At 46.0% G+C, this 23,853-nt stretch overlaps 14 non-coding genes across 14 annotated transcripts; all 14 read right to left on the bottom strand.

The window, feature by feature from the left end:
• Window positions 1-972: 972 nt before the first annotated feature.
• On the bottom strand, window positions 973-1,044 carry Trnat-agu (transfer RNA threonine (anticodon AGU)). The gene has a single exon. It is a non-coding gene; the product is annotated as a tRNA-Thr (tRNA).
• Window positions 1,045-2,503: 1,459 nt separating this feature from the next.
• Window positions 2,504-2,575, bottom strand: Trnat-agu (transfer RNA threonine (anticodon AGU)). The gene has a single exon. It is a non-coding gene; the product is annotated as a tRNA-Thr (tRNA).
• Window positions 2,576-5,522: 2,947 nt separating this feature from the next.
• On the bottom strand, window positions 5,523-5,594 carry Trnat-agu (transfer RNA threonine (anticodon AGU)). The gene has a single exon. It is a non-coding gene; the product is annotated as a tRNA-Thr (tRNA).
• Window positions 5,595-7,054: 1,460 nt separating this feature from the next.
• Trnaa-agc (transfer RNA alanine (anticodon AGC)) lies at window positions 7,055-7,126 on the bottom strand. The gene has a single exon. It is a non-coding gene; the product is annotated as a tRNA-Ala (tRNA).
• Window positions 7,127-8,576: 1,450 nt separating this feature from the next.
• On the bottom strand, window positions 8,577-8,648 carry Trnat-agu (transfer RNA threonine (anticodon AGU)). The gene has a single exon. It is a non-coding gene; the product is annotated as a tRNA-Thr (tRNA).
• A 1,456-nt stretch (window positions 8,649-10,104) lies between these two features.
• Window positions 10,105-10,176, bottom strand: Trnat-agu (transfer RNA threonine (anticodon AGU)). The gene has a single exon. It is a non-coding gene; the product is annotated as a tRNA-Thr (tRNA).
• A 1,447-nt stretch (window positions 10,177-11,623) lies between these two features.
• Window positions 11,624-11,695, bottom strand: Trnat-agu (transfer RNA threonine (anticodon AGU)). The gene has a single exon. It is a non-coding gene; the product is annotated as a tRNA-Thr (tRNA).
• Window positions 11,696-13,130: 1,435 nt separating this feature from the next.
• Trnat-agu (transfer RNA threonine (anticodon AGU)) lies at window positions 13,131-13,202 on the bottom strand. The gene has a single exon. It is a non-coding gene; the product is annotated as a tRNA-Thr (tRNA).
• Window positions 13,203-15,792: 2,590 nt separating this feature from the next.
• Trnat-agu (transfer RNA threonine (anticodon AGU)) lies at window positions 15,793-15,864 on the bottom strand. Its single transcript has one exon. It is a non-coding gene; the product is annotated as a tRNA-Thr (tRNA).
• Window positions 15,865-17,332: 1,468 nt separating this feature from the next.
• On the bottom strand, window positions 17,333-17,404 carry Trnat-agu (transfer RNA threonine (anticodon AGU)). Its single transcript has one exon. It is a non-coding gene; the product is annotated as a tRNA-Thr (tRNA).
• Window positions 17,405-18,892: 1,488 nt separating this feature from the next.
• Trnat-agu (transfer RNA threonine (anticodon AGU)) lies at window positions 18,893-18,964 on the bottom strand. The gene has a single exon. It is a non-coding gene; the product is annotated as a tRNA-Thr (tRNA).
• Window positions 18,965-20,399: 1,435 nt separating this feature from the next.
• Window positions 20,400-20,471, bottom strand: Trnat-agu (transfer RNA threonine (anticodon AGU)). The gene has a single exon. It is a non-coding gene; the product is annotated as a tRNA-Thr (tRNA).
• Window positions 20,472-21,924: 1,453 nt separating this feature from the next.
• Trnat-agu (transfer RNA threonine (anticodon AGU)) lies at window positions 21,925-21,996 on the bottom strand. The gene has a single exon. It is a non-coding gene; the product is annotated as a tRNA-Thr (tRNA).
• Window positions 21,997-23,425: 1,429 nt separating this feature from the next.
• Trnat-agu (transfer RNA threonine (anticodon AGU)) lies at window positions 23,426-23,497 on the bottom strand. Its single transcript has one exon. It is a non-coding gene; the product is annotated as a tRNA-Thr (tRNA).
• Window positions 23,498-23,853: the final 356 nt, after the last annotated feature.

Below are 23,853 nucleotides of genomic sequence, written 5' to 3'. Positions count from 1 at the left end.
GTTGCCTAATGTCTTCCTAACGTCACACTCGTCACGTAGTTCACTTTTATTTCATAATCATTTCTCAGAGGTAACAGAATTGCATGACAACCTGCAGAGCTAGTTTCGTCAAAATTAACACACATACTTGATGTGACTCATAAGCCGAACGAGTTACTTTCCGACGTTATTATAGATGTGCAAGTGCCAGTCAAAAACACGCGGCGACGGCAATATGCAAACCAATTCGCTAGTTAACACCGGTCTTGTTGTGCGTGTTTCAAGCTCAAGAGCATCTCCAAGCAGAAAATGGTCAACAGCAACGTTCACACGGTTTCGTACTGCTCAAGTGCTACACTAAAACGGTATGTTTCTTTTTCAGATCTGGAAAAACACGACCGAGAGAGGAATCAAACACGCAATCTTCGGATACGAAGTCCGACGCCTTATCCATTAGGCCACACGGACACTGACAAACAAGTGGAACTTATATACGACTCATCTCAAAACGCTCACACCACTGAGGAATTGTGTTTTCGTTCTACACAGACGCTGCCCCTTGCTCTTTCCCACCCATTTGATACATTCAACCTGCTACGACACCTACCAAATATAGACTGGGAAACTAAACCACACACTTTGTGCATTCGGAAATGTAAGGCAGGGCGTCCCTCGCCGCATTTGCTACGATGTCCATTTGCTACTTCTGCAGAAGTGGCGGCGGCGACGACGACGACGACGACGACGACGACGACGACGACGATGACGACCGCGAAAGGCTCTGAGATATGTGAGAAATACATCTATAAAATATATTTCAGACTGTCCCGTCCCACCATATGCTGTACCGCTTTGGCAAATGCCTTATCTGCGCCATTCGCCTTAATCACATCTGAGAGTAATTCTTAATAAAACGCCTCTCGCTAATTGTTCGTCATCCCAGATACTGTTTGCTATAAGGCCACGACGCGCAACTGATATCCAAAATTCGTCTGCCTCCTGTGAGGATCGAACTCACGACCCCTGGTTTACTAGACCAGTGCTCTGCCACTGAGCTAAAGAGGCGCGGCCTAGGGGTACTTTTGCGTACTTCATCCTTACGGTCGTCTGGATCATCAGACTTCAGCTGACAACACTTCATATTACCGTCTAATATTTGCAGCTATGGCGACCCATTACTGCTTGGCTACACATCTGACACGTAAAGGAAGTGCTCTCCAAATAACACCACTTGCATTTCAGAACATGTCTTTCACACATGTCTACAAAATCACCTTCACCTTCAAATACAGTTTCCTTGCGACTGACGGAGAAGTAGGCAAAGTTTAAAGTTGCTATTTCCATTGCATCACGTTAATCAGAAAAACGGTAAGTTACATCTGCAGAGGAACAAAATTCCGTTCCTCCCCACGTGGGGCTCGAACCCGCGACCCTGGGATTAGGAGCCTTATGCTCTACCAACTGAGCTGGCCGCGCTGCCTCGGTGAATATATGCCGGTTAGCACGTCACACAGTACTCGTTTGGGTTGATTGATCCCATACAGAACCTCTCCATGTTGCCTAATGTTTTCCTAACGTCACACTCGTCATGTAGTTCACTTTTATTTCATAATCATTTCTGAGAGGTAACAGAATTGCATGACAACCTGCAGAGCTAGTTTCGTTAAAATTAACACACATACTTGATGTGACTCATAAGCCGAACGAGTTCCTTTCAGACGTTATTTTAGATGTGCAAGTGCCAGTCAAAAACACGCGGCGACGGCAATATGCAAACCAATTCGCTAGTTAACACCGGTCTTGTTGTGCGTGTTTTAAGCTGAAGAGCATCTCCAAGCAGAAAATGGTCAACAGCAACATTCACACGGTTTCGTACTGCTCAAGTGCTACACTAAAACGGTATGTTTCTTTTTCAGATCTGGAAAAACACGACCGTGAGAGGAATCAAACACGCAATCTTCGGATACGAAGTCCGACGCCTTATCCATTAGGCCACACGGTCACTGACAAACAAGTGGAACTTATATACGACTCATCTCAAAACGCTCACACCACTGAGGAGTAGTGTTTTCGTTCTACACAGACGCAGCCCCTTGCTCTTTCCCAACCATTTGATACATTCAACCTGCTACGACACCTACCAAATATAGACTGGGAAACTAAACCACACACTTTGTGCATTCGGAAATGTAAGGCAGGGCGTACCTCGCCGCATTTGCTACGATGTCCATTTGCTACTTCTGCAGAAGTGGCGGCGGCGGCGGCGACGACGACGACGACGACGACGACGACGACGACAACCGCGGAAGGCTCTGCGATATGTGAGAAATACATCTATAAAATATATTTCAGACTGTCCCATCCCACCTTATGCTGTACCGCTTTGGCAAATGCTTTATCTGCGCCATTCGCCTTAATCACATCTGAGAGTAATTCTTAATAAAACGCCTCTCGCTAATTGTTAGTCATCCCAGATACTGTTTGCTATAAGGCCACGACGCGCAACTGATATCCAAAATTCGTCTGCCTCCTGTGAGGATCGAACTCACGACCCCTGGTTTACTAGACCTGTGCTCTGCCACTGAGCTAAAGAGGCGCGGTCTAGCGGTACTTTTGCGTACTTCATCCTTACGGTCGTCTGGATCATCAGACTTCAGCTGACAACACTCCATATTACCGTCTAATATTTGCAGCTATGGCGACCCATTACTGCTTGGCTACACATCTGACACGTAAAGGAAGTGCTCTCCAAATAACACCACTTGCATTTCAGAACATGTCTTTCACACATGTCTACAAAATCACCTTCACCTTCAAATACAGTTTCCTAGCGACTGACGGAGACGTAGGCAAAGTTTAAAGTTGCTATTTCCATTACATCACGTTTATCAGAAAAACGGTAAGTTACATCTGCAGAGGAACAAAAGTCCGTTCCTCCCCACGTGGGGCTCGAACCCACGACCCTGGGATTAAGAGCCTTATGTTCTACCGACTGAGTTACCCGCGCTGCCTCGCTGAGTATATGCCGGTTAGCACGTCACACAGTACTCGTTTGGGTTGATTGGTCCCATACAGACCCTCCCCATGTTGCCTAATGTTTTCCTAACGTCACACTCGTCACGTAGTTCACTTTTATTTCATAATCATTTCTGAGAGGTAACAGAATTGCATGACAACCTGCAGAGCTAGTTTCGTCAAAATTAACACACATACTTGAAGTGACTCATAAGCCGAACGAGTTACTTTCCGACGTTATTTTAGATGTGCAAGTGCCAGTCAAAAACACGCGGCGACGGCAATATGCAAATCAATTCGCTAGTTAACACCGGTCTTGTTGTGCGTGTTTCAAGCTCAAGAGCATCTCCAAGCAGAAAATGGTCAACAGCAACGTTCACACGGTTTCGTACTGCTCAAGTGCTACACTAAAACGGTATGTTTCTTTTTCAGATCTGGAAAAACACGACCGAGAGAGGAATCAAACAGGCAATCTTCGGATACGAAGTCCGACGCCTTATCCATTAGGCCACATGGTCACTGACAAACAAGTGGAACTTATATATGACTCATCTCAAAACGCTCACACCACTGAGGAGTTGTGTTTTCGTTCTACACAGACGCTGCCCCTTGCTCTTTCCCACCCATTTGATACATTCAACCTGCTGCGAGCCCTACCAAATATAGACTTGGGAAACTAAACCACACACTTTGTGCATTCGGAAATGTAAGGCAGGGCGTCCCTCGCCGCATTTGCTACGATGTCCATTTGCTACTTCTGCAGAAGTGGCGACGACGACGACGACGACGACGACGACCGCGGAAGGCTCTGAGATATGTGAGAAATACATCTATAAAATATATTTCAGACTGTACCATCCCACCTTATGCTGTACCGCTTTGGCAAATGCTTTATCTGCGCCATTCGCCTTAATCACATCTGAGAGTAATTCTTAGTAAAACGCCTCTCGCTAATTGTTCGTCATCCCAGATACTGTTTGCTATAAGGCCACGACGCGCAACTGATATCCAAAATTCGTCTGACTCCTGTGAGGATCGAACTCACGACCCTTGGTATACTACACCAGTGCTCTGCCACTGAGCTAAAGAGGCGCGGTATAGCGGTTCTTTAGCGTACTTCATCCTTATGGTTCCTCTGGATCATCAGACTTCAGCTGACAACACTTCATATTACCGTCTAATATTTGCAGCTATGGCGACCCATTACTGCTTGGCTACACATCTGACACGTAAACGAAGTGCTCTCCAAATAACACCACTTGCATTTCAGAACATGTCTTTCACACATGTCTACAAAATCACGTTCACCTTCAAATACAGTTTCCTTGGGACTGACGGAGACATAGGCAAAGTTTTAAGTTGCTATTTCCATTACATCACGTTAATCAGAAAAACGGTAAGTTACATCTGCAGAGGAACAAAATTCCGTTCCTCCCCACGTGGGGCTCGAACCCACGACCCTGGGATTAAGAGCCTTATGTTCTACCGACTGAGTTACCCGCGCTGCCTCGCTGAGTATATGCCGGTTAGCACGTCACACAGTACTCGTTTGGGTTGATTGGTCCCATACAGAACCTCTCCATGTTGCCTAATGTTTTCCTAACGTCACACTCGTCACGTAGTTCACTTTTATTTCATAATCATTTCTGAGAGGTAACAGAATTGCATGACAACCTGCAGAGCTAGTTTCGTCAAAATTAACACACATACTTGATGTGACTCATAAGCCGAACGAGTTACTTTCCGACGTTATTTTAGATGTGCAAGTGCCAGTCAAAAACACGCGGCGACGGCAATATGCAAACCAATTCGCTAGTTAACACCGGTCTTGTTGTGCGTGTTTCAAGCTCAAGAGCATCTCCAAGCAGAAAATGGTCAACAGCAACGTTCACACGGTTTCGTACTGCTCAAGTGCTACACTAAAACGGTATGTTTCTTTTTCAGATCTGGAAAAACACGACCGAGAGAGGAATCAAACACGCAATCTTCGGATAAGAAGTCCGACGCCTTATCCATTAGGCCACACGGTCACTGACAAACAAGTGGAACTTATATACGACTCATCTCAAAACGCTCACACCACTGAGGAGTTGTGTTTTCGTTCTACACAGACGCTGCCCCTTGCTCTTTCCCACCCATTTGATACATTCAACCTGCTACGAGACCTACCAAATATAGACTGGGAAACTAAACCACACACTTTGTGCATTCGGAAATGTAAGGCAGGGCGTCCCTCGCCGCATTTGCTACGATGTCCATTTGCTACTTCTGCAGAAGTGGCGACGACGACGACGACGACGACGACCGCGGAAGGCTCTGAGATATGTGAGAAATACATCTATAAAATATATTTCAGACTGTACCATCCCACCTTATGCTGTACCGCTTTGGCAAATGCTTTATCTGCGCCATTCGCCTTAATCACATCTGAGAGTAATTCTTAGTAAAACGCCTCTCGCTAATTGTTCGTCATCCCAGATACTGTTTGCTATAAGGCCACGACGCGCAACTGATATCCGAAATTCGTCTGACTCCTGTGAGGATCGAACTCACGACCCTTGGTATACTAGACCAGTGCTCTGCCACTGAGCTAAAGAGGCGCGGTATAGCGTTCCTTTAGCGTACTTCATCCTTATGGTTCCTCTGGATCATCAGACTTCAGCTGACAACACTTCATATTACCGTCTAATATTTGCAGCTATGGCGACCCATTACTGCTTGGCTACACATCTGACACGTAAACGAAGTGCTCTCCAAATAACACCACTTGCATTTCAGAACATGTCTTTCACACATGTCTACAAAATCACGTTCACCTTCAAATACAGTTTCCTTGGGACTGACGGAGACATAGGCAAAGTTTTAAGTTGCTATTTCCATTACATCACGTTAATCAGAAAAACGGTAAGTTACATCTGCAGAGGAACAAAATTCCGTTCCTCCCCACGTGGGGCTCGAACCCACGACCCTGGGATTAAGAGCCTTATGTTCTACCGACTGAGTTACCCGCGCTGCCTCGCTGAGTATATGCCGGTTAGCACGTCACACAGTACTCGTTTGGGTTGATTGGTCCCATACAGAACCTCTCCATGTTGCCTAATGTTTTCCTAACGTCACACTCGTCACGTAGTTCACTTTTATTTCATAATCATTTCTGAGAGGTAACAGAATTGCATGACAACCTGCAGAGCTAGTTTCGTCAAAATTAACACACATACTTGATGTGACTCATAAGCCGAACGAGTTACTTTCCGACGTTATTTTAGATGTGCAAGTGCCAGTCAAAAACACGCGGCGACGGCAATATGCAAACCAATTCGCTAGTTAACACCGGTCTTGTTGTGCGTGTTTCAAGCTCAAGAGCATCTCCAAGCAGAAAATGGTCAACAGCAACGTTCACACGGTTTCGTACTGCTCAAGTGCTACACTAAAACGGTATGTTTCTTTTTCAGATCTGGAAAAACACGACCGAGCGAGGAATCAAACACGCAATCTTCGGATACGAAGTCCGACGCCTTATCCATTAGGCCACACGGTCACTGACAAACAAGTGGAACTTATATACGACTCATCTCAAAACGCTCACACCACTGAGGAGTTGTGTTTTCGTTCTACACAGACGCTGCCCCTTGCTCTTTCCCACCCATTTGATACATTCAACCTGCTACGACACCTACCAAATATAGACTGGGAAACTAAACCACACACTTTGTGCATTCGGAAATGTAAGGCAGGGCGTCCCTCGCCGCATTTGCTACGATGTCCATTTGCTACTTCTGCAGAAGTGGCGGCGGCGACGACGACGACGACGACGACGACGACGACGACGACGACAACCGCGGAAGGCTTTGAGATATGTGAGAAATACATCTATAAAATATATTTCAGACTGTCCCATCCCACCTTATGCTGTACCGCTTTGGCAAATGCTTTATTTGCGCCATTCGCCTTAATCACATCTGAGAGTAATTCTTAATAAAACGCCTCTCCCTAATTGTTAGTCATCCCAGATACTGTTTGCTATAAGGCCACGACGCGCAACTGATATCCAAAATTCGTCTGCCTCCTGTGAGGATCGAACTCACGACCCCTGGTTTGCTAGATCAGTGCTCTCCCACTGAGCTAAAGAGGCGCGGCCTAGCGGTACTTTTGCGTACTTCATCCTTACGGTCGTCTGGATCATCAGACTTCAGCTGACAACAGTTCATATTACCGTCTAATATTTGCAGCTATGGCGACCCATTACTGCTTGACTACACATCTGACACGTAAAGAAAGTGCTCTCCAAATAACACCACTAGCATTTCAGAACATGTCTTTCACACATGTCTACAAAATCACGTTCACCTTCAAATACAGTTTCGTAGCGACTGACGGAGACGTAGGCAAAGTTTAAAGTTGCTATTTCCATTAAATCACGTTAATCAGAAAAACGGTAAGTTACATCTGCAGACGAACAAAATTCCGCTCCTCCCCACGTGGGGCTCGAACCCACGACCCTGGGATTAAGAGCCTTATGTTCTACCGACTGAGCTAGCCGCGCTGCCTCGGTGAGTATATGCCGGTTAGCACGTCACACAGTACTCGTTTGGGTTGATTGGTCCCATACAGAACCTCTCCATGTTGCCTAATGTTTTCCTAACGTCACACTCGTCACGTAGTTCACTTTTATTTCATAATCATTTCTCAGAGGTAACAGAATTGCATGACAACCTGCAGAGCTAGTTTCGTCAAAATTAACACACATACTTGATGTGACTCATAAGCCGAACGAGTTACTTTCCGACGTTATTTTAGATGTGCAAGTGCCAGTCAAAAACACGCGGCGACGGCAATATGCAAACCAATTCGCTAGTTAACACCGGTCTTGTTGTGCGTGTTTCAAGCTCAAGAGCATCTCCAAGCAGAAAATGGTCAACAGCAACGTTCACACGGTTTCGTACTGCTCAAGTGCTACACTAAAACGGTATGTTTCTTTTTCAGATCTGGAAAAACACGACCGAGAGAGGAATCAAACACGCAATCTTCGGATACGAAGTCCGACGCCTTATCCATTAGGCCACACGGACACTGACAAACAAGTGGAACTTATATACGACTCATCTCAAAACGCTCACACCAATGAGGAGTTGTGTTTTCGTTCTACACAGACGCTGCCCCTTGCTCTTTCCCACCCATTTGATACATTCAACCTGCTACGAGACCTACCAAATATAGACTGGGAAACTAAACCACACACTTTGTGCATTCGGAAATGTAAGGCAGGGCGTCCCTCGCCGCATTTGCTACGATGTCCATTTGCTACTTCTGCAGAAGTGGCGGCGGCGACGACGACGACGACGACGACGACGACGACAACCGCGGAAGGCTTTGAGATATGTGAGAAATACATCTATAAAATATATTTCAGACTGTCCCATCCCACCTTATGCTGTACCGCTTTGGCAAATGCCTTACCTGCGCCATTCGCCTTAATCACATCTGAGAGTAATTGTTAATAAAACGCCTCTCGCTAACTGTTCGTCATCCCAGATACTGTTTGCTATAAGGCCACGACGCGCAACTGATATCCAAAATTCGTCTGCCTCCTGTGAGGATCGAACTCACGACCCCTGGTTTACTAGACCAGTGCTCTGCCACTGAGCTAAAGAGGCGCGGCCTAGCGGTACTTTTGCGTACTTCATCCTTACGGTCGTCTGGATCATCAGACTTCAGATGACAACACTTCATATTACCGTCTAATATTTGCAGCTATGGCGACCCATTACTGCTTGGCTACACATCTGACACGTAAAGGAAGTGCTCTCCAAATAACACCACTTGCATTTCAGAACATGTCTTTCACACGTGTCTACAAAATCACCTTCACCTTCAAATACAGTTTCGTAGCGACTGACGGAGACGTAGGCAAAGTTTAAAGTTGCTATTTCCATTACATCACGTTAATCAGAAAAACGGTAAGTTACATCTGCAGAGGAACAAAATTCCGTTCCTCCCCACGTGGGGCTCGAACCCACGACCCTGGGATTAAGAACCTTATGTTCTACCGACTGAGCTAGCCGCGCTGCCTCGGTGAGTATATGCCGGTTAGCATGTCACACAGTACTCGTTTGGGTTGATTGGTCCCATACAGAACCTCCCCATGTTGCCTAATGTTTTCCTAACGTCACACTCGTCACGTAGTTCACTTTTATTTCATAATCATTTCTGAGAGGTAACAGAATTGCATGACAACCTGCAGAGCTAGTTTCGTCAAAATTAACACACATACTTGATGTGACTCATAAGCCGAACGAGTTACTTTCCGACGTTATTTTAGATGTGCAAGTGCCAGTCAAAAACACGCGGCGACGGCAATATGCAAACCAATTCGCTAGTTAAAACCGGTCTTGTTGTGCGTGTTTCAAGCTCAAGAGCATATCCAACCAGAAAATGGTCAACAGCAACGTTCACACGGTTTCGTACTGCTCAAGTGCTACACTAAAACGGTATGTTTCTTTTTCAGATCTGGAAAAACACGACCGAGAGAGGAATCAAACACGCAATCTTCGGATACGAAGTCCGACGCCTTATCCATTAGGCCACACGGTCACTGACAAACAAGTGGAACTTATATACGACTCATCTCAAAACGCTCACACCACTGAGGAGTTGTGTTTTCGTTCTACACAGACGCTGCCCCTTGCTCTTTCCCACCCATTTGATACATTCAACCTGCTACGAGACCTACCAAATATAGACTGGGAAACTAAACCACACACTTTGTGCATTCGGAAATGTAAGGCAGGGCGTCCCTCGCCGCATTTGCTACGATGTCCATTTGCTACTTCTGCAGAAGTGGCGACGACGACGACGACGACGACGACGACGACGACGACGACGACAACCGCGGAAGGCTCTGAGATATGTGAGAAATACATCTATAAAATATATTTCAGACTGTCCCATCCCACCTTATGCTGTACCGCTTTGGCAAATGCTTTATCTGCGCCATTCGCCTTAATCACATCTGAGAGTAATTCTTAATAAAACGCCTCTCGCTAATTGTTAGTCATCCCAGATACTGTTTGCTATAAGGCCACGACGCGCAACTGATATCCGAAATTTGTCTGCCTCCTGTGAGGATCGAACTCACGACCCTTGGTATACTAGACCAGAGCTCTGCCACTGAGCTAAAGAGGCGCGGTATAGCGGTTCTTTTGCGTACTTCAGCCTTACAGTCGTCTGGATCATCAGACTTCAGCTGACAACACTTCATATTACCGTCTAATATTTGCAGCTATGGCGACCCATTACTGCTTGGCTACACATCTGACACGTAAAGGAAGTGCTCTCCAAATAACACCACTTGCATTTCAGAACATGTCTTTCACACATGTCTACAAAATCACCTTCACCTTCAAATACAGTTTCGTAGCGACTGACGGAGACGTAGGCAAAGTTTAAAGTTGCTATTTCCATTACATCACGTTAATCAGAAAAACGGTAAGTTACATTTGCAGAGGAACAAAATTCCGTTCTTCCCCACGTGGGGCTCGAACCCACGACCCTGGGATTAAGAGCCTTATGTTCTACCGACTGAGCTGGCCGCGCTGCCTCGGTGAGTATATGCCGGTTAGCACGTCACACAGTACTCGTTTGGGTTGATTGGTCCCATACAGAACCTCCCCATGTTGCCTAATGTTTTCCTAACGTCACACTCGTCACGTAGTTCACTTTTATTTCATAATCATTTCTGAGAGGTAACAGAATTGCATGACAACCTGCAGAGCTAGTTTCGTCAAAATTAACACACATACTTGATGTGACTCATAAGCCGAACGAGTCACTTTCCGACGTTATTTTAGATGTGCAAGTGCCAGTCAAAAACACGCGGCGACGGCAATATGCAAACCAATTCGCTAGTTAAAACCGGTCTTGTTGTGCGTGTTTCAAGCTCAAGAGCATATCCAACCAGAAAATGGTCAACAGCAACGTTCACACGGTTTCGTACTGCTCAAGTGCTACACTAAAACGGTATGTTTCTTTTTCAGATCTGGAAAAACACGACCGAGAGAGGAATCAAACACGCAATCTTCGGATACGAAGTCCGACGCCTTATCCGTTAGGCCACACGGTCACTGACAAACAAGTGGAACTTATATACGACTCATCTCAAAACGCTCACACCACTGAGGAGTTGTGTTTTCGTTCTACACAGACGCTGCCCCTTGCTCTTTCCCACCCATTTGATACATTCAACCTGCTACGAGACCTACCAAATATAGACTGGGAAACTAAACCACACACTTTGTGCATTCGGAAATGTAAGGCAGGGCGTCCCTCGCCGCATTTGCTACGATGTCCATTTGCTACTTCTGCAGAAGTGGCGGCGGCGGCGACGACGACGACGACGACGACGACAACCGCGGAAGGCTCTGAGATATGTGAGAAATACATCTATAAAATATATTTCAGACTGTCCCATCCCACCTTATGCTGTACCGCTTTGGCAAATGCTTTATCTGCGCCATTCGCCTTAATCACATCTGAGAGTAATTCTTAATAAAACGCCTCTCGCTAATTGTTAGTCATCCCAGATACTGTTTGCTATAAGGCCACGACGCGCAACTGATATCCGAAATTCGTCTGCCTCCTGTGAGGATCGAACTCACGACCCTTGGTATACTAGACCAGAGCTCTGCCACTGAGCTAAAGAGGCGCGGTATAGCGGTTCTTTTGCGTGCTTCATCCTTACAGTCGTCTGGATCATCAGACTTCAGCTGACAACACTTCATATTACCGTCTAATATTTGCAGCTATGGCGACCCATTACTGCTTGGCTACACATCTGACACGTAAACGAAGTGCTCTCCAAATAACACCACTTGCATTTCAGAACATGTCTTTCACACATGTCTACAAAATCACCTTCACCTTCAAATACAGTTTCGTAGCGACTGACGGAGACGTAGGCAAAGTTTAAAGTTGCTATTTCCATTACATCACGTTAATCAGAAAAACGGTAAGTTACATTTGCAGAGGAACAAAATTCCGTTCTTCCCCACGTGGGGCTCGAACCCACGACCCTGGGATTAAGAGCCTTATGTTCTACCGACTGAGCTAGCCGCGCTGCCTCGGTGAGTATATGCCGGTTAGCACGTCACACAGTACTCGTTTGGGTTGATTGGTCCCATACAGAACCTCCCCATGTTGCCTAATGTTTTCCTAACGTCACACTCGTCACGTAGTTCACTTTTATTTCATAATCATTTCTGAGAGGTAACAGAATTGCATGACAACCTGCAGAGCTAGTTTCGTCAAAATTAACACACATACTTGATGTGACTCATAAGCCGAACGAGTCACTTTCCGACGTTATTTTAGATGTGCAAGTGCCAGTCAAAAACACGCGGCGACGGCAATATGCAAACCAATTCGCTAGTTAACACCGGTCTTGTTGTGCGTGTTTCAAGCTCAAGAGCATCTCCAAGCAGAAAATGGTCAACAGCAACGTTCACACGGTTTCGTACTGCTCAAATGCTACACTAAAACGGTATGTTTCTTTTTCAGATCTGGAAAAACACGACCGAGAGAGGAATCAAACACGCAATCTTCGCATACGAAGTCCGACGCCTTATCCATTAGGCCACACGGTCACTGACAAACAAGTGGAACTTATATACGACTCATCTCAAAACGCTCACACCACTGAGGAGTTGTGTTTTCGTTCTACACAGACGCTGCCCCTTGCTCTTTCCCACCCATTTGATACATTCAACCTGCTACGAGACCTACCAAATATAGACTGGGAAACTAAACCACACACTTTGTGCATTCGGAAATGTAAGGAAGGGCGTCCCTCGCCGCATTTGCTACGATGGCCATTTGCTACTTCTGCAGAAGTGGCGGCGGCGACGACGACGACGACGACCGCGGAAGGCTCTGAGATATGTGAGAAATACATCTATAAAATATATTTCAGACTGCCCCGTCCCACCTTATGCTGTACCGCTTTGGCAAATGCTTTATCTGCGCCATTCGCCTTAATCACATCTGAGAGTAATTCTTAATAAAACGCCTCTCGCTAATTGTTAGTCATCCCAGATACTGTTTGCTATAAGGCCACGACGCGCAACTGATATCCGAAATTCGTCTGCCTCCTGTGAGGATCGAACTCACGACCCTTGGTATACTAGACCAGAGCTCTGCCACTGAGCTAAAGAGGCGCGGTATAGCTGTTCTTTTGCGTACTTCATCCTTACAGTCGTCTGGATCATCAGACTTCAGCTGACAACACTTCATATTACCGTCTAATATTTGCAGCTATGGCGACCCATTACTGCTTGGCTACACATCTGACACGTAAAGGAATTGCTCTCCAAATAACACCACTTGCATTTCAGAACATGTCTTTCACACATGTCTACAAAATCACCTTCACCTTCAAATACAGTTTCGTAGCGACTGACGGAGACGTAGGCAAAGTTTAAAGTTGCTATTTCCATTACATCACGTTAATCAGAAAAACGGTAAGTTACATCTGCAGAGGAACAAAATTCCGTTCTTCCCCACGTGGGGCTCGATTCCACGACCCTGGGATTAAGAGCCTTATGTTCTACCGACTGAGCTAGCAGCGCTGCCTCGGTGAGTATATGCCGGTTAGCACGTCACACAGTACTCGTTTGGGTTGATTGGTCCCATACAGAACCTCCCCATGTTGCCTAATGTTTTCCTAACGTCACACTCGTCACGTAGTTCACTTTTATTTCATAATCATTTCTGAGAGGTAACAGAATTGCATGACAACCTGCAGAGCTAGTTTCGTCAAAATTAACACACATACTTGATGTGACTCATAAGCCGAACGAGTCAATTTCCGACGTTATTTTAGATGTGCAAGTGCCAGTCAAAAACACGCGGCGACGGCAATACGCAAACCAATTCGCTAGTTAACACCGGTCTTGTTGTGCGTGTTTCAAGCTCAAGAGCATCTCCAAGCAGAAAATGGTCAACAGCAACGTTCACACGGTTTCGTACTGCTCAAGTGCTACACTAAAACGGTATGTTTCTTTTTCAGATCTGGAAAAACACGACCGAGAGAGGAATCAAACACGCAATCTTCGGATACGAAGTCCGACGCCTTATCCATTATGCCACACGGTCACTGACAAACAAGTGGAACTTATATACGACTCATCTCAAAACGCTCACACCACTGAGGAGTTGTGTTTTCGTTCTACACAGACGCTGCCCCTTGCTCTTTCCCACCCATTTGATACATTCAACCTGCTACGAGACCTACCAAATATAGACTGGGAAACTAAACCACACACTTTGTGCATTCGGAAATGTAAGGCAGGGCGTCCCTCGCCGCATTTGCTACGATGTCCATTTGCTACTTCTGCAGAAGTGGCGGCGGCGGCGACGACGACGACAACACTTCATATTACCGTCTAATATTTGCAGCTATGGCGACCCATTACTGCTTGCCTACACATCTGACACGTAAAGGAAGTGCTCTGCAAATAACACCACTTGCATTTCAGAACATGTCTTTCACACATGTCTACAAAATCACCTTCACCTTCAAATACAGTTTCGTAGCGACTGACGGAGACGTAGGCAAAGTTTAAAGTTGCTATTTCCATTACATCACGTTAATCAGAAAAACGGTAAGTTACATCTGCAGAGGAACAAAATTCCGTTCCTCCCCACGTGGGGCTCGAACCCACGACCCTGGGATTAAGAGCCTTATGTTCTACCGACTGAGCTAGCCGCGCTGCCTCGGTGACTATATGCCGGTTAGCACGTCACACAGTACTCGTTTGGGTTGATTGGTCCCATACAGAACCTCCCCATGTTGCCTAATGTTTTCCTAACGTCACACTCGTCACGTAGTTCACTTTTATTTCATAATCATTTCTGAGAGGTAACAGAATTGCATGACAACCTGCAGAGCTAGTTTCGTCAAAATTAACACACATACTTGATGTGACTCATAAGCCGAACGAGTTACTTTCCGACGTTATTTTAGATGTGCAAGTGCCAGTCAAAAACACGCGGCGACGGCAATATGCAAACCAATTCGCTAGTTAACACCGGTCTTGTTGTGCGTGTTTCAAGCTCAAGAGCATCTCCAAGCAGAAAATGGTCAACAGCAACGTTCACACGGTTTCGTACTGCTCAAGTGCTACACTAAAACGGTATGTTTCTTTTTCAGATCTGGAAAAACACGACCGAGAGAGGAATCAAACACGCAATCTTCGGATACGAAGTCCGACGCCTTATCCATTAGGCCACACGGACACTGACAAACAAGTGGAACTTATATACGATTCATCTCAAAACGCTCACACCACTGAGGAGTTGTGTTTTCGTTCTACACAGACGCTGCCCCTTGCTCTTTCCCACCCATTTGATACATTCAACCTGCTACGAGACCTACCAAATATAGACTGGGAAACTAAACCACACACTTTGTGCATTCGGAAATGTAAGGCAGGGCGTCCCTCGCCGCATTTGCTACGATGTCCATTTGCTACTTCTGCAGAAGTGGCGGCGGCGGCGACGACGACGACGACGACGACGACAACCGCGGAAGGCTCTTAGATATGTGAGAAATACATCTATAAAATATATTTCAGACTGTCCCATCCCACCTTATGCTGTACCGCTTTGGCAAATGCTTTATCTGCGCCATTCGCCTTAATCACATCTGAGAGTAATTCTTAATAAAACGCCTCTCGCTAATTGTTAGTCATCCCAGATACTGTTTGCTATAAGGCCACGACGCGCAACTGATATCCGAAATTCGTCTGCCTCCTGTGAGGATCGAACTCACGACCCTTGGTATACTAGACCAGAGCTCTGCCACTGAGCTAAAGAGGCGCGGTATAGCGGTTCTTTTGCGTGCTTCATCCTTACAGTCGTCTGGATCATCAGACTTCAGCTGACAACACTTCATATTACCGTCTAATATTTGCAGCTATGGCGACCCATTACTGCTTGGCTACACATCTGACACGTAAAGGAAGTGCTCTCCAAATAACACCACTTGCATTTCAGAACATGTCTTTCACACATGTCTACAAAATCACCTTCACCTTCAAATACAGTTTCGTAGCGACTGACGGAGACGTAGGCAAAGTTTAAAGTTGCTATTTCCATTACATCACGTTAATCAGAAAAACGGTAAGTTACATTTGCAGAGGAACAAAATTCCGTTCTTCCCCACGTGGGGCTCGAACCCACGACCCTGGGATTAAGAGCCTTATGTTCTACCGACTGAGCTAGCCGCGCTGCCTCGGTGAGTATATGCCGGTTAGCACGTCACACAGTACTCGTTTGGGTTGATTGGTCCCATACAGAACCTCCCCATGTTGCCTAATGTTTTCCTAACGTCACACTCGTCACGTAGTTCACTTTTATTTCATAATCATTTCTGAGAGGTAACAGAATTGCATGACAACCTGCAGAGCTAGTTTCGTCAAAATTAACACACATACTTGATGTGACTCATAAGCCGAACGAGTCACTTTCCGACGTTATTTTAGATGTGCAAGTGCCAGTCAAAAACACGCGGCGACGGCAATATGCAAACCAATTCGCTAGTTAACACCGGTCTTGTTGTGCGTGTTTCAAGCTCAAGAGCATCTCCAAGCAGAAAATGGTCAACAGCAACGTTCACACGGTTTCGTACTGCTCAAATGCTACACTAAAACGGTATGTTTCTTTTTCAGATCTGGAAAAACACGACCGAGAGAGGAATCAAACACGCAATCTTCGCATACGAAGTCCGACGCCTTATCCATTAGGCCACACGGTCACTGACAAACAAGTGGAACTTATATACGACTCATCTCAAAACGCTCACACCACTGAGGAGTTGTGTTTTCGTTCTACACAGACGCTGCCCCTTGCTCTTTCCCACCCATTTGATACATTCAACCTGCTACGAGACCTACCAAATATAGACTGGGAAACTAAACCACACACTTTGTGCATTCGGAAATGTAAGGAAGGGCGTCCCTCGCCGCATTTGCTACGATGTCCATTTGCTACTTCTGCAGAAGTGGCGGCGGCGGCGACGACGACGACGACGACGACGACGACGACGACGACGACGACGACAACCGCGGAAGGCTCTGAGATATGTGAGAAATACATCTATAAAATATATTTCAGACTGTCCCATCCCACCTTATGCTGTACCGCTTTGGCAAATGCTTTATCTGCGCCATTCGCCTTAATCACGTCTGAGAGTAATTCTTAATAAAACGCCTCTCGCTAATTGTTAGTCATCCCAGATACTGTTTGCTATAAGGCCACGACGCGCAACTGATATCCAAAATTCGTCTGCCTCCTGTGAGGATCGAACTCACGACCCCCGGTTTACTAGACCAGTGCTCTGCCACTGAGCTAAAGAGGCGCGGCCTAGCGGTACTTTTGCGTACTTCATCCTTACGGTCGTCTGGATCATCAGACTTCAGCTGACAACACTTCATATTACCGTCTAATATTTGCAGCTATGGCGACCCATTACTGCTTGCCTACACATCTGACACGTAAAGGAAGTGCTCTGCAAATAACACCACTTGCATTTCAGAACATGTCTTTCACACATGTCTACAAAATCACGTTCACCTTCAAATACAGTTTCGTAGCGACTGACGGAGACGTAGGCAAAGTTTAAAGTTGCTATTTCCATTACATCACGTTAATCAGAAAAACGGTAAGTTACATCTGCAGAGGAACAAAATTCCGTTCCTCCCCACGTGGGGCTCGAACCCACGACCCTGGGATTAAGAGCCTTATGTTCTACCGACTGAGCTAGCCGCGCTGCCTCGGTGAGTATTTGCCGGTTAGCACGTCACACAGTACTCGTTTGGGTTGATTGGTCCATACAGAACCTCCCCATGTTGCCTAATGTTTTCCTAACGTCACACTCGTCACGTAGTTCACTTTTATTTCATAATCATTTCTGAGAGGTAACAGAATTGCATGACAACCTGCAGAGCTAGTTTCGTCAAAATTAACACACATACTTGATGTGACTCATAAGCCGAACGAGTTACTTTCCGACGTTATTTTAGATGTGCAAGTGCCAGTCAAAAACACGCGGCGACGGCAATATGCAAACCAATTCGCTAGTTAACACCGGTCTTGTTGTGCGTGTTTCAAGCTCAAGAGCATCTCCAAGCAGAAAATGGTCAACAGCAACGTTCACACGGTTTCGTACTGCTCAAGTGCTACACTAAAACGGTATGTTTCTTTTTCAGATCTGGAAAAACACGACCGAGAGAGGAATCAAACACGCAATCTTCGGATACGAAGTCCGACGCCTTATCCATTAGGCCACACGGACACTGACAAACAAGTGGAACTTATATACGATTCATCTCAAAACGCTCACACCACTGAGGAGTTGTGTTTTCGTTCTACACAGACGCTGCCCCTTGCTCTTTCCCACCCATTTGATACATTCAACCTGCTACGAGACCTACCAAATATAGACTGGGAAACTAAACCACACACTTTGTGCATTCGGAAATGTAAGGCAGGGCGTCCCTCGCCGCATTTGCTACGATGTCCATTTGCTACTTCTGCAGAAGTGGCGGCGGCGGCGACGACGACGACGACGACGACGACGACGACGACGACGACGACGACGACGACGACGACGACGACGACAACCGCGGAAGGCTCTGAGATATGTGAGAAATACATCTATAAAATATATTTCAGACTGTCCCATCCCACCTTATGCTGTACCGCTTTGGCAAATGCTTTATCTGCGCCATTCGCCTTAATCACATCTGAGAGTAATTCTTAATAAAACGCCTCTCGCTAATTGTTAGTCATCCCAGATACTGTTTGCTATAAGGCCACGACGCGCAACTGATATCCAAAGTTCGTCTGCCTCCTGTGAGGATCGAACTCACGACCCCTGGTTTACTAGACCAGTGCTCTGCCACTGAGCTAAAGAGGCGCGGCCTAGCGTTACTTTTGCGTACTTCATCCTTACGGTCGTCTGGATCATCAGACTTCAGCTGACAACACTTCATATTACCGTCTAATATTTGCAGCTATGGCGACCCATTACTGCTTGGCTACACATCTGACACGTAAAGGAAGTGCTCTCCAAATAACACCACTTGCATTTCAGAACATGTCTTTCACACATGTCTACAAAATCACCTTCACCTTCAAATACAGTTTCGTAGCGACTGACGGAGACGTAGGCAAAGTTTAAAGTTGCTATTTCCATTACATCACGTTAATCAGAAAAACGGTAAGTTACATCTGCAGAGGAACAAAATTCCGTTCCTCCCCACGTGGGGCTCGAACCCACGACCCTGGGATTAAGAGCCTTATGTTCTACCGACTGAGCTAGCCGCGCTGCCTCGGTGAGTATATGCCGGTTAGCACGTCACACAGTACTCGTTTGGGTTGATTGGTCCCATACAGAACCTCCCCATGTTGCCTAATGTTTTCCTAACGTCACACTCGTCACGTAGTTCACTTTTATTTCATAATCATTTCTGAGAGGTAACAGAATTGCATGACAACCTGCAGAGCTAGTTTCGTCAAAATTAACACACATACTTGATGTGACTCATAAGCCGAACGAGTCACTTTCCGACGTTATTTTAGATGTGCAAGTGCCAGTCAAAAGCACGCGGCGACGGCAATATGCAAACCAATTCGCTAGTTAACACCGGTCTTGTTGTGCGTGTTTCAAGCTCAAGAGCATCTCCAAGCAGAAAATGGTCAACAGCAACGTTCACACGGTTTCGTACTGCTCAAATGCTACACTAAAACGGTATGTTTCTTTTTCAGATCTGGAAAAACACGACCGAGAGAGGAATCAAACACGCAATCTTCGCATACGAAGTCCGACGCCTTATCCATTAGGCCACACGGTCACTGACAAACAAGTGGAACTTATATACGACTCATCTCAAAACGCTCACACCACTGAGGAGTTGTGTTTTCGTTCTACACAGACGCTGCCCCTTGCTCTTTCCCACCCATTTGATACATTCAACCTGCTACGAGACCTACCAAATATAGACTGGGAAACTAAACCACACACTTTGTGCATTCGGAAATGTAAGGAAGGGCGTCCCTCGCCGCATTTGCTACGATGGCCATTTGCTACTTCTGCAGAAGTGGCGGCGGCGACGACGACGACGACGACCGCGGAAGGCTCTGAGATATGTGAGAAATACATCTATAAAATATATTTCAGACTGTCCCATCCCACCTTATGCTGTACCGCTTTGGCAAATGCTTTATCTGCGCCATTCGCCTTAATCACGTCTGAGAGTAATTCTTAATAAAACGCCTCTCGCTAATTGTTAGTCATCCCAGATACTGTTTGCTATAAGGCCACGACGCGCAACTGATATCCAAAATTCGTCTGCCTCCTGTGAGGATCGAACTCACGACCCCTGGTTTACTAGACCAATGCTCTGCCACTGAGCTAAAGAGGCGCGGCCTAGCGGTACTTTTGCGTACTTCATCCTTACGGTCGTCTGGATCATCACACTTCAGCTGACAACACTTCATATTACCGTCTAATATTTGCAGCTATGGCGACCCATTACTGCTTGCCTACACATCTGACACGTAAAGGAAGTGCTCTGCAAATAACACCACTTGCATTTCAGAACATGTCTTTCACACATGTCTACAAAATCACGTTCACCTTCAAATACAGTTTCGTAGCGACTGACGGAGACGTAGGCAAAGTTTAAAGTTGCTATTTCCATTACATCACGTTAATCAGAAAAACGGTAAGTTACATCTGCAGAGGAACAAAATTCCGTTCCTCCCCACGTGGGGCTCGAACCCACGACCCTGGGATTAAGAGCCTTATGTTCTACCGACTGAGCTAGCCGCGCTGCCTCGGTGAGTATATGCCGGTTAGCACGTCACACAGTACTCGTTTGGGTTGATTGGTCCCATACAGAACCTCCCCATGTTGCCTAATGTTTTCCTAACGTCACACTCGTCACGTAGTTCACTTTTATTTCATAATCATTTCTGAGAGGTAACAGAATTGCATGACAACCTGCAGAGCTAATTTCGTCAAAATTAACACACATACTTGATGTGACTCATAAGCCGAACGAGTTACTTTCCGACGTTATTTTAGATGTGCAAGTGCCAGTCAAAAACACGCGGCGACGGCAATATGCAAACCAATTCGCTAGTTAACACCGGTCTTGTTGTGCGTGTTTCAAGCTCAAGAGCATCTCCAAGCAGAAAATGGTCAACAGCAACGTTCACACGGTTTCGTACTGCTCAAGTGCTACACTAAAACGGTATGTTTCTTTTTCAGATCTGGAAAAACACGACCGAGAGAGGAATCAAACACGCAATCTTCGGATACGAAGTCCGACGCCTTATCCATTAGGCCACACGGACACTGACAAACAAGTGGAACTTATATACGATTCATCTCAAAACGCTCACACCACTGAGGAGTTGTGTTTTCGTTCTACACAGACGCTGCCCCTTGCTCTTTCCCACCCATTTGATACATTCAACCTGCTACGAGACCTACCAAATATAGACTGGGAAACTAAACCACACACTTTGTGCATTCGGAAATGTAAGGCAGGGCGTCCCTCGCCGCATTTGCTACGATGTCCATTTGCTACTTCTGCAGAAGTGGCGGCGGCGGCGACGACGACGACGACGACGACGACGACGACAACCGCGGAAGGCTCTGAGATATGTGAGAAATACATCTATAAAATATATTTCAGACTGTCCCATCCCACCTTATGCTGTACCGCTTTGGCAAATGCTTTATCTGCGCCATTCGCCTTAATCACATCTGAGAGTAATTCTTAATAAAACGCCTCTCGCTAATTGTTAGTCATCCCAGATACTGTTCCTTTTAAGGCCACGACGCGCAACTGATATCCGAAATTCGTCTGCCTCCTGTGAGGATCGAACTCACGACCCTTGGTATACTAGACCAGAGCTCTGCCACTGAGCTAAAGAGGCGCGGTATAGCGGTTCTTTTGCGTGCTTCATCCTTACAGTCGTCTGGATCATCAGACTTCAGCTGACAACACTTCATATTACCGTCTAATATTTGCAGCTATGGCGACCCATTACTGCTTGGCTACACATCTGACACGTAAAGGAAGTGCTCTCCAAATAACACCACTTGCATTTCAGAACATGTCTTTCACACATGTCTACAAAATCACCTTCACCTTCAAATACAGTTTCGTAGCGACTGACGGAGACGTAGGCAAAGTTTAAAGTTGCTATTTCCATTACATCACGTTAATCAGAAAAACGGTAAGTTACATTTGCAGAGGAACAAAATTCCGTTCTTCCCCACGTGGGGCTCGAACCCACGACCCTGGGATTAAGAGCCTTATGTTCTACCGACTGAGCTAGCCGCGCTGCCTCGGTGAGTATATGCCGGTTAGCACGTCACACAGTACTCGTTTGGGTTGATTGGTCCCATACAGAACCTCCCCATGTTGCCTAATGTTTTCCTAACGTCACACTCGTCACGTAGTTCACTTTTATTTCATAATCATTTCTGAGAGGTAACAGAATTGCATGACAACCTGCAGAGCTAGTTTCGTCAAAATTAACACACATACTTGATGTGACTCATAAGCCGAACGAGTCACTTTCCGACGTTATTTTAGATGTGCAAGTGCCAGTCAAAAGCACGCGGCGACGGCAATATGCAAACCAATTCGCTAGTTAACACCGGTCTTGTTGTGCGTGTTTCAAGCTCAAGAGCATCTCCAAGCAGAAAATGGTCAACAGCAACGTTCACACGGTTTCGTACTGCTCAAATGCTACACTAAAACGGTATGTTTCTTTTTCAGATCTGGAAAAACACGACCGAGAGAGGAATCAAACACGCAATCTTCGCATACGAAGTCCGACGCCTTATCCATTAGGCCACACGGTCACTGACAAACAAGTGGAACTTATATACGACTCATCTCAAAACGCTCACACCACTGAGGAGTTGTGTTTTCGTTCTACACAGACGCTGCCCCTTGCTCTTTCCCACCCATTTGATACATTCAACCTGCTACGAGACCTACCAAATATAGACTGGGAAACTAAACCACACACTTTGTGCATTCGGAAATGTAAGGCAGGGCGTCCCTCGCCGCATTTGCTACGATGTCCATTTGCTACTTCTGCAGCGGCGACGACGACGACGACGACAACCGCGGAAGGCTCTGAGATATGTGAGAAATACATCTATGAAATATATTTCAGACTGTCCCATCCCACCTTATGCTGTACCGCTTTGGCAAATGCTTTATCTGCGCCATTCGCCTTAATCACATCTGAGAGTAATTCTTAATAAAACGCCTCTCGCTAATTGTTAGTCATCCCAGATACTGTTTGCTATAAGGCCACGACGCGCAACTGATATCCAATATTCGTCTGCCTCCTGTGAGGATCGAACTCACGACCCCTGGTTTACTAGACCAGTGCTCTGCCACTGAGCTAAAGAGGCGCGGCCTAGCGGTACTTTTGCGTACTTCATCCTTACGGTCGTCTGGATCATCAGACTTCAGCTGACAACACTTCATATTACCGTCTAATATTTGCAGCTATGGCGACCCATTACTGCTTGACTACACATCTGACACGTAAAGAAAGTGCTCTCCAAATAACACCACTTGCATTTCAGAACATGTCTTTCTCACATGTCTACAAAATCACCTTTACCTTCAAATACAGTTTCGTAGCGACTGACGGAGACGTAGGTAAAGTTTAAAGTTGCTATTTCCATTACATCATGTTAATCAGAAAAACGGTAAGTTACTTCTGCAGAGGAACAAAATTCCGTTCCTCCCCACGTGGGGCTCG

The sequence above is a fragment of the Schistocerca gregaria genome, chromosome 4, assembly GCF_023897955.1.
Source record: "Schistocerca gregaria isolate iqSchGreg1 chromosome 4, iqSchGreg1.2, whole genome shotgun sequence".
Taxonomy (NCBI): Eukaryota; Metazoa; Arthropoda; class Insecta; order Orthoptera; family Acrididae; genus Schistocerca; species Schistocerca gregaria.
This window is presented reverse-complemented; position numbering and strand designations above follow the sequence as displayed.